The sequence below is a fragment of the Macaca nemestrina genome, chromosome 1 (genome assembly GCF_043159975.1).
Source record: "Macaca nemestrina isolate mMacNem1 chromosome 1, mMacNem.hap1, whole genome shotgun sequence".
Classification (NCBI taxonomy): domain Eukaryota; kingdom Metazoa; phylum Chordata; class Mammalia; order Primates; family Cercopithecidae; genus Macaca; species Macaca nemestrina.
Window position 1 is genome coordinate 99,197,956 of NC_092125.1, and position 18,033 is coordinate 99,215,988.

Sequence of the window (18,033 nt, forward strand, 5' to 3'; positions counted from 1 at the left end):
TTCCTTCTTCATGATCTTCCCCCCTGCCCTCCCTTTTTATCCTTTCTTTCCTTCTTTTGAGTGTTGCTTTCAGTGCTTTAAATGTTTCTCAATTGGGAAGTGCTACCACAAGGACAGGAAGTAAGGTTTTGAGCACAAGGTTTTGACATTGGTCTACTGGCGGCATGAGAAAGAGACAGATAAGAGAAAGGAGCAAAACGGTGTTCCTTTGAAAGCAGAACCCTAAAAATGAAACTTCTTAGCCTTGTTTACCCTTATCCAAATAACTTCAGAGTAACTACCTCTGAGAATAATAATAGCTAGCCTTGGTGTCTGCTTTCCTCTGAAGTGTTTAAATAACTAGAAAGAGCAGGAACTTTGCCGTGGGGCGCTCTGAGAGTCACCCTGGCGCTCCTTGCTGGCTGGCTGGCCCTGTGTGCCTTGCTCCCCTCCTCCAGCCGCCTCCCTGGCACAGTCTGCCAGTCAGTAGCCAGCATCATTGTGACTGGCCAACAACTGCGCTGGACAAGTTGCTAAATATTTTTTAGTCAACTTTGATTAAATTAAATAGTGTCTATAAAAAGCCTATCACAGAGCCTGCCTGGCATATAGTAGTGGGTGTTTAAACGTTTTTAGTTCTAACAAATTTTTCCTACCCACCCACCTCCAAACTTCATTATCAACACAGTTCTGTTGGGAAGCAGTTAGGGAAAAAAGTATTATTAATTATTCTTATGTGACACAACTTACATAAAGGAAAATTTAGGTGCAGAGGTGAATGGACTAAGAACACAGTCGTGAGTCAGAGGTACCAGCACTTGAACAGGACTCCCCATGCCAACTCAGAGCATGAACCACAAGACTCAGGACTCTGGTAATCAACTAACAGTTTCAAAGTGGAACGGGCAGAGTCAGAAAAAATCTGGGTTTAGATTTTTCTGCCACTTATCATGAGACCTTGAACAAATCACTTGACCTCTCAAAGCCTCAGTTTTCCCATGTGTAAAATGGGACCAATATACCTAAATGATTAAGTGATATAATGCATGTGTAAAAGGATTTAAAATGAGATTCTTGTTTAGTTTGAGCCCAGGCTCCAAAAATCACAGTTAGCCTTGGTGTGGTTGCTTTTAAAACAAAACAATAGATGCTAAGCTCTCGCCACATTACAAAGCTTGCCCACTTTTTCAGGGATTGACAAAAGAGATGATCAAAAGCTGATTGTGTGGTTCTTGGCACATCACCCATATCAGGAGTCAAAGTTGAAGAGAAGGAGGGGAGGGGATTTCTCCATAAAGAGTCATTGGAATGCTGTGCTACTATGGGGAAGGGGGGCTCCCTTCCATGGGAAAGGGAGACTTTCCCTTCACCTCAAGCCAGCTGAGTGAGCTTCAATAGTACCATAAGCGGAAGATCACTCAGAGTGACATGTGTCCTCTGGAGTTTGGCATATATAAGGAATGCGAAGAGAGGCTGTGGATAGATGTGCCTGAGGCCACAGAGCAGAGAAAGAATGAGGACTGACCATCTACAGATGGTGGGACAACAATGCAGAAGTGTTTCCCAAGACCACACATAGACTTTCCAAGTCGGAGTTGGCCAGGAGTCTGTTTGAAAGCTCACTGTAGAGTGATAATCATAACCAACTCAGGGAAGCTCAGTCCCAAAAGTTGAAGTGAAAACCAGCCAGTCACGTAGGAAGCACCATCTACCTCACAGGAATTACAGTTAAAAATTCCCAGCAGAGGAATCTTTGAAGAGCCTAAAATATATCCCATGGGAAAACTAGCCAGCAATTGTACATCTGCTCCATTCCCAGTCACAGAGGCATATAAGGTGCACTTAAGCCTCTATTCTACATCCTTTCCTGACATGGCTCCCATGGTCACCTCTGGCTCCAAATTCCTGATTCTGTTTAATTAGTTCAGATTATGGGTCATTTGACCTCTTGTGTATGTTTCCTTATTGTTACCACCTTAAACCTAGGCAAGGCCCAGCATCCTTGCCATAATTGTCACCTAAACAGCCTGATTTACACAAGTCTACTACATGGATGGAACATTCTGGTTTTACGGAATGTTTTCGAAAGAGGCATTGGTTTACACTGAAGCAACACAAAGTGACAACTATTATTTTATCTTCCCATCAAGAATTTCCACCTCCTTTCTTCTCATGAAAGACCCTTACCCCCAGGCAAAAACAGAGGCACATTACCTGTGTGGGATAATCATGGTGCTCTATTTCCCTGGCATTGACAAGGGATGGACATGTAATCCAAGCAGGGACAATTATAGCACATCCTTGGAATTGTTATATGGATACTTAGAGGAAAAAGGCTCTCTATGGTTGCTGAGCTGAGTCTGGCTGCAACCATGTCTCCTTTCACATGGCAAAGTCCTTTCTGTCATAGAAAAATATGAAGTCAACATGGAAAGGGAAACAGAGTTAAGCAGAGATGAGAAAGATAGGAAAGGAAAGGATGGAGTGAGGGAGAGAAAGAGATTTGGCAGTGTTAATTCAGGTTTCTGTACAGTGTCTGCACTTTAGTTTCTATAATTCTTCCTTGGATGCAGCAAACGATCCTGGAATCTTTCCAAACGTTGTGAGTCACTAAGATCCCTTTTTTGTATAAGCTTCTTGGAACTGGGTTTATGTTACTTTCAAACACCAGAAACCTCAATAATACAGCAAAAAGTTTCCAATTAAATGTTGGGTATCTCTAACCTTAAAAGCCCCTTTTCCATTCTGTCCTCAGGGATCTTCACTCCATTTACCTCTCTAGCTTTATACCTTCTAAAGGCTTTGCTCCTTCCTCCTTCCCTTTCCTGTTCCCTCCTAGGATCAAAACCAAATTCCTTGCTTCTTTTGCTTATGCAGAACAATTCAGCCATTTTTAAAAAACTCTATTGGTTCCTGAAATCCATGGCCACATCTTTTGCCATGAGTGGTTTATCAGGATATTTTCCCAAAGACAGTTCAATACAAGAAAAAGTCGTGAGCATTTTGTTGGCTATTAGAGAAAAAAATCCAATCCATACAGTCTTTCTCTAACAAGTTTTTGGATAGTTGGTCAGGTAAATTCTTTTTTTCTCACCTATAACGTTACATTTTAGAGTTAAAAAGTCTGTATAGATAAGCTAACCCAGCCCTTTAATAAGATTAGAGAAGGTAAGTAACTTGTCATGTACTAAAAAGAAGTTAGTAGTAATGTCATGATTAGGACATTGGTGCCGAATTTTGGTCCAGGGCCTCGAGACCCCAGAAAAAAGAACAAGCCTTTATGACTTGACTATTGTCGTAATTTAGGTTGATTTCAGTTTGTAAACTCAGTATTCAAAAGAGACCTCAAAGCTTCAGTCCCTCAACCATAACATGGTTAAAAAATAGATCACCAGTTCTCACTTTTGGATATAGAATCTTTTCTTTTATTATTATTATTATTATTATTTTAAGACAGAGTCTTGCTGTTGTTGGCCCAAGCTGGAGTCCAATGGAGTGATCTCAGCTCATTGCAACCTCCGCCTCCTGGGTTCCAGCAATTCTCCTGCCTCAGTCTCCGGAGTAGCTGAGATTACAGGCACCCACCACCACACTCGGCTAATTTTTGTATTTTTTAGTAGAGACAGAGTTTCAACATGTTGGCCAGGCTGGTCTCGAACTCCCGACCTCTGGTGATCCACCTGCCTTGGCCTTCCAAAGTGCTGGGATTACAGGCGTGAGCCACTTTTTATTTAAGTGAAATCTTATACTAATGGGAAATAAAAATAAAATAATGGCAATAATAAATGTGTTAGCTCAGATCCTCCAGGAAGCAGATGCCAAAGATTTACTGGGGGAGATGGCTATGAAGGAAAAAGAAGATAGAGATGGAGATGATAGGGAAACTCCTTAGACCATGTAGATGTGACTCCTGGGAAAAAGGGAGGAAAGGAAGGAGGATTAAGTAAGAATAATCTCAGACTTCTGCCCTGTTCTAAGATAGTTTTAGGCCAGGTGCAGTGGCTCACGCCTGTAAGTAATCACAGCACTTTGGGAGGCCAAGACAGAAGGATCACTTGAGCTTAGGAGTTCCAGACCAGCCTGGGTTACATAGTGAGACCTCGTCTCTACAAAAATTAAAAAAAAAAAATTAGCAGGGCATAGTGGCACATGCCTATAGTGCCAGGTATTCAAGGGGTGGTGGGGCCGGGTGAGTGGGGACTGGTAGTGCTGAAGTGGGAGGATCGCTTCAGCCTGGAATATCAAGGTTGCAGTGAGTCCCAATCGTTCCACTGCCCACCAGCATGGGTGACAGAGTCAGACCCTGACTCAAAAAAAGAAAAGAAAAGTGTCAGCCCGGCTGATGGGCAGTCCTCAAGTCAAAGTCACCCATCAGAAGAGTCTGCATCTTGCTGAAAAAGGTCTGCAATTACATTTGTACCACATTCAATCATTGGTTAGGAGCAGCCCATTAAAGTCTGGCTTCAGTGGAAATACAATGGCAGAGTCAGAGAACAGCTGCTGGAGTCACCAATCAATCAAGCTTCCCAAAACAAAAGGCCTGACATGTACTTTCATGGCTGCTTCAATTTAAAATTTCTTTTAATTTTTTAAGTAGAAGGAGGGGAGGAAAAAATTGAAATAATAACCAAATATTCCAAATTTGATAAAACTATAAATTCTTATGTCCAAGAAGCTCATTAAATCCCAACCATAAGAAATTTAAGAAGAGTATGCCAAGGTACATCATAATCAAATTACTTAAAACCATTAATAAAAACAAAAACTTAAAAGCAGACAGAGAAAAAAGACACAATATGTACAAAGGAAGAGAGGTAAAAATGAAAGTAGACTTCTTGGCCAGGCGCAGTGGCTCACGACTGTAATCCCAGCACTTTGGAAGGCCAAGGTGGGTGGATCACCTGAGGTCAGGAGTTTGAGGCCAGCCTGGCCAACATGGCGAAACTCCATCTCTACTAAAAATACAAAAATTAGCCGGGCATGGTGAAGGGCACTTGTAATCCCAGCTGCTAGGGAGGCTTAGGCTAGAGAATCACTTGAACCCAGGAGGGAGAGGTTGCAGTGAGCCGAGATCATGCCGTTAAACTCCAGCCTGGGTGACAAAATCGAAACTCAGTCTTGCAGGGGGGAAAAAAAAAAAAAGACTTCTCAAGGCAAGCCAGAAGACACTGGAGCAGCATCTTGAAAGCAAGGAGGGAAACACACACACACAAACACACACACACACACACACACCTGTCAACATAAAATCCCATCCTTAGTGAAAATAGCCTTAAAAAATAAAGGTAAAATAAAGACTTTTGCAGACATACAGAAGCTAAAAGAATTCACCACAAGAATATCAGCACTGTAAGAAATGTTAGAGGAAGCCTTTCAGGAAGAATGAAAGTGATCACAAATGGTTTTATCAGAGGAGGTGGCACAGCTACCACTGAGCCTTTTCCTTACCCCTCTCCTGAGGTGCTCCCAATGGAAACTTTGGAGATGCCAAAGAATGCCTAAAAACCACCTCAAGTTATTTCTAATGGTCTTTCCAGTTCTTGCCTTTTAAAATGACTTAATTCTGGATTGTGTATTTTCTCTTGGGCATTTTGCCTATAACAGAATCAACACCCATCCAATAAATAGTAGCAAATGAGTTATGGTTTCATGATGCAAAGAGTCGGGAATAATAACTTAATGAGATGATAGTTCAGAATTTGTCCTTTTTGCCGGTGCTAGTGATGTATATCAAGTATTGTTTTCATCATTAGCAATCAGGGATGTGGCAGAGGAATTACAAAGGGGAAGAATTTGTGCTAGAACTCAGAGTCAGGCAAAACTGATAGTACGAATCAGGGCATATAGTAGTTGAAAGCATACTGAAGTTGACTATTGGGAAATTTAGTGCTAGGCCAGCTCCACACTAGTTGTGCAAGTTTGAGACTCACTCTTCCCTCTGGACCTCAGTTTCTTCATATTGGGATGTTAGCTAAGTGACTCCAAAAACCCTTCCAAGTCTAACCACCTGTGATTCTACAAGTGTGACTGAATTCAAGCTAGTCTTATACTGCCTCCGACTACTTCACTCTTCTTCATCTGACTAGTTACCAACAGGGAAATCCCTCCAACCCCAAAATAACCATTATTTTCATAATTCAACTATTAAAATGAATAAGTTTTAAGTTTGAAAATCTCTTCGAACTGTATATATTGTATAATGTCATTGAAAAGGTAAAACTATAATGACAGAGAACTCATCAGTGGTTGCCAGAGTTGCAGGTGGGGAGAGAGGTTAACTACAAATTGGTAGCACAAGGGAATTTTTGAGGGTGATGAAACTGTTCTGCATCTTGATTGTGAGGGTGGTTACGGGACTATATGCATTCGCAAAAATCCATGAAACTATATATCACGATGAATAAGTTTTACTGCATGTAAATTTAAAACTAAATAAATAAATAATTTTTAAAAATAGGGCAACAGTTTTGGTAGTGATTTACATCCATGTTTCTTTAAGTGTGCATCATTTTAATATATTCTAGATGATTTTCCAGGGATTAAATTTATTCTTATTTGAATATCTAGCCTCTCAAAAGTGTATAATTTATTAGCATACACTTTAAAAATATATAATGTATGTTTTAAAATAAATAATGGTTTTCAAAATATGGCAGTTATAGTCTTAAAAGACTTTCTAAAAACAGATGTATTGAGACATAATTTACATACCATGAAATCACTGGTGTGAAGTATTGAGTTCAACGACATTTAGTAAATTTACTGAGTTAGGCAACCATCACCACAATCTAATATTAGAACATTCCACCATCCCAAAAAGATTCCTCATGCCCATTTTCAGTTTAAGAGACTCATAAAAGTAGAAGAGCAGTCAGTCTGCTAGTAAATTTGTTAACACAGAATCACAACATTTTTAGTGTTGGAAAGCTCTTAAGATCACCTTAAACTCCCATCCCCTGTTTAAATGCCTCTGTAACACGTCTGATGGGTAGTAACCCAGCCTAGCTAGACAACATTCAGTGATAAGCGATTGTCTTGTCTAACAGTCATTTCATCCTTGGCCAGATCTATTTATTACACAGTTATTCCTCACTTTGAAGCACTGAGGCTTTATATGGGTAATCCCCCATACATTCTAACTGAGAAGTACATTAGTATCCAAGAAAGGTGGCAGGAAATGTTTAAAAGGAATTATTCCTGAGCATTTGAGGTTCAAACACAAAGCTGATGTAAGTAAAAGAAGCCTGCCAGCTTTAAAGCAGAAGCAAAGGTCAAGAGAATTGAGTATAGCATTCAAAGATGGGCTGGCATTGGTGGATGGCTGTGGAGCATGTCCTGAGTAAAGGACAAAGAGCAACAGAGTAAAAAATTAGGAGACATCAATGGGAAAGTGCAAGGGACCACATAAAACCATTGAAGGCAGCACTTTTATATCAACCATGTCAAGAGGCCCTATCATGAAAGTAGACCAAAATCACTAAAACTAAGATTATTTACATTTTGGTATATAATATCTTATTCTGGCTGGGCATGGTGGCTCATGCCTGTAATCCCAGCACTTTGGGAGGCTGAGGTGGGTGGATCACTTGAGGTCAGGAGTTCAAGACCAGTCTGGCCAACATGGTGAAACCCCATTTCTACTAAAAATACAAAAATTAGCCAAGCGTGGTGGCGCACACCTGTAGTCCCAGCTACTCGGGAGCTGAGGTATGAGAATCACTTGAACCTGGGAGACAGAGGTTGCAGTGAGCCAAGATCACACCACTGCACTCCAGCCTGGGCGACAGAGTGAGATGCTGACTCAAAAAAACATATCTTATTCAGTGAATTTTCTCACTTTTTACTAAATTGGTAATAACTTGCATGATTGATCCTTGTGTATTGCACTGGGTGAGTGAAAAGACAGAAGCAGAAGTCATAATCTTGTAAACCAAGAAATGCAAGGACAGGCCAAACATGGTGGCTCATGCCTGCCATCCCAGCACTTTGGGAGGCCGAGGCAGGTGGATCACCTGAGGTCAGGAGTTCAAGACCAGCCTGGCCAACATGGTGAAAACCCGTCTCTACTAAAAATACAAAAATTAGCCAGGTGTGGTGTCATGCACCTGTAATCCCAACTACTCAGGAGGCCAAAGCAGGAGAATCGCTTGAACGTGGGAGGCAGAGGTTGCAGTGAACTGAGATTGGGCCCCTGCACTCCAGCCTGGGTGACACAACGAGACTCTGTCTCAAGAAAGAAAGAAAGGGAGAAAGGGAGAAAGGGAGAGAGAAAGAGGAAAGAAAGAAAGAAAGAAGGAAAGAAGGAAAGAAAAGAAAGAAAGAAAGAAAGAAAGAAAGAAAGAAAGAAAGAAAGAAAGAAAGAAAGGAAGGAAGGAAGGAAGGAAGGAAGGAAGGAAGGAAGGAAGGAAGGAAGGAAGGAAGGAAGGAAGGAAGGAAGGAAGGAAGGAAAGAAAGAAAGAAAGAAAGAAAGAAAGAAAGAAAGAAAGAAAGAAAGAAAGAAAGAAAGAAAAAGAGAAAAGGAAGGAAGGAAGGAAAGAAAGAAAGAGAAAGAAAAGAAAGAGAGAGAAGCAAGGAAGGAGAAAAAGAAAGAAAGAAAGAAAGAAAGAAAGAAAGAAAGAAAGAAAGAAAGAGAAAGAAAGAAGAAAGAAAAAGAAAGAAAGAAAAAAGAAAGAAAGAAAGAAAAAAGAAAGAAAGAAAGAAAGAAAGAAAGAAAGAAAGAAAGAAAGAAAGAAAGAAAGAAAGAAAGAAAAATGTAAGGATAGCAAACATGCTAGGTGCCTGGAAAATTACAATCTGGAAACAAAATTATCAAGGCTGGATTTATGGACTTGTGACCGCATAGTCAAGTCACCAAGACCATAGTCACTCACGGTCTCACATTTGATTTAATGCTCTGCTATTGTTGTTTTTAAATTCTAAATAATTTTTTAACAGGGGACTTGTTTTCACTTGCAATAGGCAAGAGGTCTTGTTTTCATCTTGCAGTAGGCCCCACAAATTAGGTAGCCAGTTTTGCAATCCATTCAAACGTGGGGAAAGAGTGCGGTGGTGATAGTAATAATCACATCTCATTTGCATAGCTTCTTAAGGTTTCAAAGTCCTTTCACACACATCTTACTTGACTCTTACAACCTGTCTACTAAGGAGGCAAAAATAACAAGGAATAGCTGTGTTTGTCCAGGGGCACAGAATCAGAATTTTAGAACAGATATTACCAGCTGTCCAGTTTATCTTTCCTATTCCTCATTGTACAAATTATAAAGCTCAGATTCAAGGAAGTTAGAAGACTTGGCCAAGATCACACACAAGTACACTATCAGGAAACAAGCCTTCTTGCATCTACTCCAGTATTCCTCCCATGATACCATGTTGTCTCTAAAGAAGTTCTGGACTGTGAAATCCTTGAGGACTGGGATCATATTTTATTTGTTTTGACAGGACCAGAGTGGATGCCTAGTGAATGCCTATACAGTTGTTTCCATTTTAAAAATATTTTACTATTTACAGCTATACTATCTGATGTGATCTTCCCAATAAGTTTATAAAGTGAGGTAGCTATTGATATTCTCATTTGTTAGTGGAGGAAACAGGTACAAAGAAGATGTATTATTTTAAGCTTCAAAGTGACCCCAGGGGCAGCCTGGGTGGCTCTTTGCCCTTTCTCATAAACTTCTCATCTCCTCTCATCAACTAACAGTCCTCTTTTCCATTTCCTCCTTAGATACATCAGCACAGTTCTACCCAAAGCAGGAAGAAATCAAATATTTACTTATTACTCACTCTAAACAGTATCTGTAAGAGAAACTGGAGCTATGGAAAGGAAAACCAAAAAGATATTTAGATACATATAGTCACAAAGAAAGATGGTGACAGAGTCTCATTTGAATTTTAGAAGTGAAAGAGATAGTGTAGCTCATGTAGCCCAACAAATAAGAAAACTGAGAACAGGGTCACACACAAAATAGTTAAAAAAAGGACGGAGATCCTCTTGCTTCCAGGTTAGTACACAACTTCCGCAGGCACTACTCCTTTAGTTCACTGCCCATATTATTTGCTTAGTGACTTGAATTTTCTCCTTCTTCTCCCCAGGTATCAAAGCCTGAGAGTCAACTATTCACAACAGTTACCAATCACTCAGCTCTGATTTGCATGACTTGGGATGAGGCCACCGATGGGGACACAGCATCCAAGGGGACTTACAAGTCACGAATGGTAGTTAAATCAAGGAAGTTAAGAGACAATACTGTTTACACTATAGTGCTTTCATGATAGTACATCTGTAAAATAACCACATAGAAACAATAAACAGAGAAGAAGAGAGAGCAAGTACACAAAGTTAATCATTCAACTATTCTCAAATGTGGACAGAGGACAGTGATTACCCCACTGGAAAAAGTCACGGAAAACTGATATATAACAAAGATAGTAATGTGTATCAGTAGAAAAACAATGGATTTTTAAAAATAAATCACACTGGAACACTAGACGTCCTCCCACTACCTGACACCATACACAAAACTCAACTCTAGGCCGGGCGCGGTGGCTCAAGCCTGTAATCCCAGCACTTTGAGAGGCCAAGACGGGCGGATCACAAGGTCAGGAGATCGAGACCATCCTGGCTAACACGGTGAAACACCGTCTCTACTAAAAACATACAAAAAACTAGCCGGGCGAGGTGGTGGGCGCCTGTAGTCCCAGCTACGTGGGAGGCTGAGGCAGGAGAATGGCGTGAACCTGGGAGGCGGAGCTTGCAGTGAGCTGAGATCCGGCCACTGCACTCTAGCCTGGGTGACAAAGCAAGACTCCGTCTCAAAAAAAAAAAAAAACAAAAAAAACAAAAAAAAAACTCAACTCTAGGAGTATGAAAGACCTCAATGTAAGAGACAAAAATACATTGGCCGGGCGCGGTGGCTCAAGCCTGTAATCCCAGCACTTTGGGAGGCCGAGACGGGCGGATCACAAGGTCAGGAGATCGAGACCAGCCTGGCTAATACGGTGAAACCCCGTCTCTACTAAAAAATACAAAAAACTAGCCGGGTGAGGTGGCGGGCGCCTGTAGTCCCAGCTACTCGGGAGGCTGAGGCAGGAGAATGGCGTAGACCCGGGAGGAGGAGCTTGCAGTGAGCTGAGATGCGGCCACTGCACTCCAGCCTGGGGACAGAGCGAGACTCCGTCTCAAAAAAAAAAAAAAAAGACAAAAATACAAAGACTTTAAAAGGTATTATAGGAGAATATCTTCATGATCTTAGCATAAAAGAGGATTTCTTAAACAAGAAATAAAAAGCACTAATCCTACCCATACATTAAATTTTTAAAAATCCTTTTACTTAAAGAAACCATAAAGAAAGTAAAAACCAAGCCACAACTGGGAGCGGATATTTACAATATATGTAACTGACAAAGGACTAATATCCAGAAACATTTAATGAATTCCTATGAACATACACACACACACACACACACACACACACACACACACACACACACACACACACACAGAGGCAGCATTTCCCAAAGGGTAAAGAAGAAATCCAAATGATAACTGAAGATATGTAAAACTGTTCACCCTCTTAATAATCCAGGAAATGTACATTAAAATCACAGCAAAGGATCACTACATACCCCTACATGACAAACGCATTAAAATCTAATAACACCAAGTATAAGAGAGGAGGTGGAGCAATGGAAACTTGGTATCCACTGGGTGCAGAGTCATTTAGTGTAAACGGTTTAGCTTTTTCTTCCACTCAGTAAATCTACCCATAAATATGTACACTAGACTTGGAGGGATTTCTGCCATCTGCGCCAGGAGACACATGTAGGAATGTTCACAGGAGTGTTGTGCTAATTAGTTAAAACCCAGAAACAACCAAAGTGCTCAACAGTAGAATGAATAAGTACACTGTGATTTATTCACAGAACGGAATATCATACAACAACAATAAAAACTATAGGCCGGGCATAGTGGCTCACACCTGTAATCCCAGCACTTTGGGAGGCCAAGGTGGGCGGATCACAAGGTCAAGAGATGAAGACCATCCTGGCCAACATGGTGAAACCTCGTGTCTACTAAAAATACAAAAATTAGCCAGGCATGATGGCACATGCCTGTAGTCCCAGCTACTCAGGAGGCTAAGGCAGGAGAATCGCTTGAACCTGGGAGGTGGAGGTTGCAGTGAGCCGAGATCGTGCCATTGCACTCCAGCCTGGCCATAGAGCGAGACTCCATCTCAAAAGAAAAAAAAAAAAAAAAAAAAACCTATAAATACATACCTATGGCTTAGCTCCTACTTAAAAATGAGAACATGCAGTATTTGATTTTCTGTTCCTGAGTTACCTCACTTAGGATAGTGGCCTCCAATTCTGTCCAAGTTTTTGCAAAAGACATTACTTCATTCTTTTTTATAGCTGAGTAGTATTGTGTGGCATGTATATACACCATTTTCTTTATCCACTCATTGGTTGATGGGCACTTGGGTTGATTCCTATCTTTGCAATCATGAATTGCATTGCAATAAACATACATGTGTAGGTGTCTTTTTTAGTATGACTTCTTTTCCTTCCTACTGGGTAGACATCCAGTAGTGGGATTGCTGGATCCAAGTGTAGATCTACTTTTACTTATTTAAAATATCTCTAGATTTGATAAATGAATTCATCAAAGTCTTCAGGTTACAAAAATTAATGTACACAAATCAATAACACTGCTATACACCAACACAACCAAGCTGAGAATCGTATCATGAACTCAATCCCATTTACAATAGCTACCAAAAAAAATAAAATAAGTAGGAAAAGAGGTGAAAGATCTCTACAAGGAGAACCACAAAACACTCCTGAAAGAAATCATAGATGACACAAACAAACATCCCATGCTCATGGATTGGAAATCTAAGAAAGGGGTATAATGGACATTGGAGACTCAGAAAGGGGGAAGTCGGGATGAGAAAAAGGGATGAAAAATTATCTATTGGGTACAATGTACACTAATTTGGGTGATGGATACACTAAAAGCCCAGACTTCACCACTCTACAATTCATCCATGTAACTAAAAAACACTTGTACCCCCAAAGCTATTGAAATAAAAATTAATTAATTAATTAAAACTATAAATGCATGCATCAGTCTGGAAAATCTCATAAACCTAATATTGAAGGAAAAAAGCAACTTGGAAAAGAACACTTGCAGTATAATCCATTTATATAAAGACATAAAAAATAAAAACTAACTATATTCTGTAGTGATGCCAACACAGTTGTTAAACTACAAAGAAAAGAAATGATTATCACAAAAGTCAGCATAGAATTATCTACAGAGGGGAAGGAGGAGGAGGGGCACATAGAGGGCAATGCTCTACTCTTTAAACTGTGTGCTGATTATATTAGGGTTTGCTTAACTTTAGTTCATTAAACTAAGATATAGTAGTTCATTAAATAGGTTCATTAAATATGAATGAATTGGCTGGGTGTGGTGGCTCAAGCCTGTAATCCCAGCACTTTGGGAGGCCAGGGTGAGTGGATCACTTAAGGTCAGGAGTTTGAGACCTGCCTGGCCAACATGGTGAAACCCTGTCTCTACTAAAGATACCAAAATTAGCCAGACATGGCGGCACATGCCAGTAATCCCAGTTACTCAGGAGACAGAAGCACAAGAATCTCTTTAACCCAGGAGGTGGAGGTTGTAGAGAACCGAGATCATGCACTGCACTCCAGCCTGGGTGACAGAGTGAGACTCCATCTCAAAAAATAAATAAATATATATATATATATACACACACACACACACACACACACACACACATATGAATGAATTAATATAGTTCATTAAAATACAATATAATATATTAAATCATGAAGTTACTATTGTTATGTGCCAAATCTGAGCAAATATTGACAATTTCACATGGTTCAACAAATATAGTCTGTGTGTTCATCCAATATAGTCTGTGTATGACATATTTCACATTAAAAAAAAATGAAAAAAGCAAGAAAGAAGCATTGGATAAAAGTCAGGACACCCAGGTTCTAAGGTAACTAATTGGATTCTAACCTGAGTTATAATACCACACGGGTGCCCTTTACCCTAGATTCCACTCGTTAGTGGTTAAACACTGGACTCTGCAGATGGCAGACCAGGTTTGAATCCCAGCCCAACACTTATAAGCTATGTCTCCTTGGCCCAATTAATCAACTTTTTGTCATTGATTTCCTTTTGTGTAAAGCAGAGGTAGGTAACAGTACCTATCTTACACAGTTATTATGAAATGTATGTAAATATATACATATATAAATAAAGTGTTGTCAATAGTGTATATCAATAGCTTAGCTTAATACCTGACACTTCATAAATAACTTATCAATGTTAGTTTTGTTACTGGGTCCCATTCTCTTCTGTCACATTTCTTCAGATGGTTTCAGAAAGGGGCAAATGAAGAATTGTGTGAATATGCTTTGAAAACAACAAAAGATCCCATGCAAGCACTATGACTGTTACTATTCTTATTCTCTTACACGTCCATGTCTGTCCATTATCATTCATCAAAAGAGCGACATTATCAGTGTGGAGACACTGGAGGCAAAGCAGCCAAAAAGAGTTAAGACAGAACCACCACTGCTTTCATGAAGTCTGGTGAACAGAACAGAGATTTAAACTGCACACTCTTCCTAACCCCAATCTCCTAGTGCAAAACTGAGAGTCTCGAACTCACAAATCCCAAGCCACTTTTCCAGGGGAGCCAGTTGTGCCAGGGAGTCAAGGTCAGCCAAGGCTTTGAGGATACCAGGAACAGAAGCTCTGAGTGTGTAAGGTCCCTTTTCAGACAAAGCCACAGGCTGCCCAGACTAGGGTGGATTTCTGCCTCACTAGGGCTTGCAGATGGCTTGTTTTTTTCCACACTGAAACTCTTTTTTTTTTTTAATTCGAAGTTGTACAAACTATTTCTATATAGAACGTTAAAAAAATAAACAGGAAATGGGAGGTATCTGCCGTGGAAACAGGATGGATTGTGCCAACGGTCCCTGCCCCACCCTCGTAAACACCCCACCACCATCCAATTAGCATTAGGCACCAAAGACTGGAAACTCAGTTTAAACCTGGGACCAGAAGAAAGCTTAAAATCCCTGGCTGATTCAGTTTCAACCAGTTTAGTTTAAAAACAAAACAAAACAAAAAACAGGCATGTGGAAAGAAGGCAAGTTATGTAGAAATGTAAGCACAGCATAGCTCTCTCATTCATATTTCAGGTAAGAACCTCAAGTTTTGTATTATCGTTTGGCTGGTACTGTTGGGTGAATTAAGAGAATGCAACAGACTTCCCAAAATTCAATGCAAAGTACTCAGTTACATCCTTCCAAAAATTTCCTAAGACCCCCTCAGCCCATAATGTCACAGATATCTGGATCTAATCTCTGGGCCATTACCTTGTTGGGCTCATCATTTATTGGTGTAAAAACTAACTTTGACAACCCCCGGTGAGTCCCAATACTATTCTAGAAACTCAAAAGAAACCAAACACTAACAAAAAGTCAAAATGAAAATAAATACTAAGACTGACAGCTGGGCAACATAATGAGACCCCATCTCTACAAAAGAAAAAACAAAAAAAAATGTTTTTTGAGATGGAGTCTCGCTCTGTCACCCAGGCTGGAGCTCAGTGGCACAATCTCGGCTCACTGCAACCTCTGCCTCCTGGGTTCCAGCTATTCTCCTCCCTCAGCCTCCCGAGTAACTGAGATTACAGGTGCGCACCACCACGCCCAGCTAATTTTTGTATTTTTAGTAGAGATGGAGTTTCACCAGGTTGGCCAGGCTGGTCTTGAACTCCTAACCTCAAGTAATCCACCTGCCTTGGGCTCCCAAAGTGCTGGGATTACAGGCATTAGCCACCGTGCCTAGCCCCCCAAAAACTTTTTAAATTAGCTGGATAAAGTGGTGCATGCCTATAGTCCCAGCTACTCAGGAGGCTGAGACGGGAGGGTCGATTGAGCCTAGGAGTTCAAGGTTGCAGTATCACGCCACTGCACCCCAGTCTGAGTGACAGAGCAAGACCCTATCTCTAAAAGAACAAAAAATACTAAGACTGACCATACACCACATTATTCTTCCTTCACTTCATTTACATTGTCTTTTACCCAGAGGATGCCCTTTTAAATATGATGTTTATATAGGTATATTTTATATATGTATATATACAAATGAATTAATATGGTTCATTAAAATACAATATAGTATATTAAATCATGAAGTGACATGAAGTTACTCTATTTACAGTGACTAGTTTAGTCATAGATAATTATTCAGATAATTTAGAAATTATTAATTATATCATGTAGTGATGCCTATGAACTCCAGAAAGTGTAGCCCAGAGGTAAGAAATTGTCAATGGTTTTGCTACTGTTGAATTACCTTATATGGACCATCTGCAAAAGTGGTCAGTATGGACATACTGTCTGGATTATTCTCTATCCTAGACCTTGTATGAAAAAGGCCCTAGCTGCTTAGTTCACTGGCCAAAACTCACCTTAGCCCAGTTCCATTGTTACCCACAAACACCAAGTCCAGTGTTTAAAAGCGAGTGAAGAGTATGGTTCAGGTACAGACATGGCAACATATGAAGAAGGTTCTTATTTGTCTACCAAATCCTTATTCCAGACTGGGATAGTGATAGTGAAGTTAAAATTGAGATATCATCCCATTAGCCATTTGACACACATCCAATTGCTGAGCTTGGAGTGACATGTTGCAAATGATGGCAAACCTGGCAAATCTTAATGACCACTTTTCTTCATCAGTTTATTTCAGGGACCCTACAGCCATCTACACTATTTTTTTGGCCTACTTATTACCTTGCAGTGGTTGAGGGGCCAAATGATAAAACAATAACCCCTCCTGCCCTCCTGCCTGTGATGTGTTGCTCCTATGTGGAGCTTGTAAAGCTGAATTCTTGTGTGGTAGGCCTATTGAGGTTCCAAGGAAAAACTTCATCCCTTTAGGTAAGAGTGAAGTTTTTCCTGAAGGGAAGGTCTTAACCATGCTATGGAAAAGTAAGTGGAAAGTAATGATGAGTCTACTGTTGGGTCAGAATGAAGATGCCCGTGGATAAGGCAAAAGGGGAAACCAAGATACGAGTTGGATAATTGGTACCTGGAGCCACGCTACATAGCTTATGTGAAGTCTCACTATACAGACAGTGCCAGACTTAACAATTTAATATTTTTTAACTTTATGAGGGTGCAAAGGCACTACACATTCAGTAGAAACCACACTTCAAATACCCATATAACCTTTCTGGTTTTTACTTTCAGTCCGGTAGTCAACAAATTACATGAGATATCAACACTTTTTTATAAAATAGGCTTTGTGTTAGATGGGTTTGCCCATTTGTAGGCTAATGTAAGTGTTCTGAGCACTTTTAGCTAGGCTAAACTATAATGTTCAGTGCATTTTTGACTTGAGATATTTTCAATTTGTGATGGATTTATTGGAACATAATCCCATTATAAGTTGAGGAATATCTGTATTAGTAAACTTGTTATTTTATCAAGCAAGTCAGCAGATTTCTTTACAACCAATAATCAAAAATTATGTGCATTGTTGATTGAATTAAATAACAAAAAAATGATTTGCAAATTTAAGTGCTATTCAAATGTTCAATTAGCTTGAACATTTGAATAGTATAACTTTCAAATCTCCTAGTAAAGTTTGCAGCACTACACAGAATCACATTTTTTAAAAAAATTTCAGCTCAGTTAAAAAAAGGATAATAATAAACACCTATGTAGTCAGCACCCAGTTTAATAAATAAAAATTATCATATAATATAGAAATAGATACATAGACCAGTGGAAAAGAATAGAGAACCCAGAAATAAAGCCAAATGCTTACAACCAAGTAACCTTTGACAAAGCAGACAAAAACATAAATTAGGGAAAGGACACCATATTCAATAAATGGTGCTGGGAAAATCGGATTGCCACATGTAGAAGAATGAAACTGCATCCCTATCTCTCACTATATACAAAAATTAGCTCAAGATGGATCAAAGACTTAAATCT

At 39.9% G+C, this 18,033-nt stretch overlaps 1 long non-coding RNA gene across 1 annotated transcript in view; it reads right to left on the reverse strand.

The window, feature by feature from the left end:
• Positions 1-14,808, reverse strand: part of LOC105498181 (uncharacterized) — a 145,297-nt gene extending 130,489 nt beyond the window's left edge. Inside the window, exon 1 of the long non-coding RNA XR_011615562.1 lies at positions 14,688-14,808. This is a non-coding gene — a long non-coding RNA (uncharacterized lncRNA). The remainder of the gene's footprint in view (positions 1-14,687) is intronic.
• Between the last annotated feature and the right edge of the window lie 3,225 nt (positions 14,809-18,033).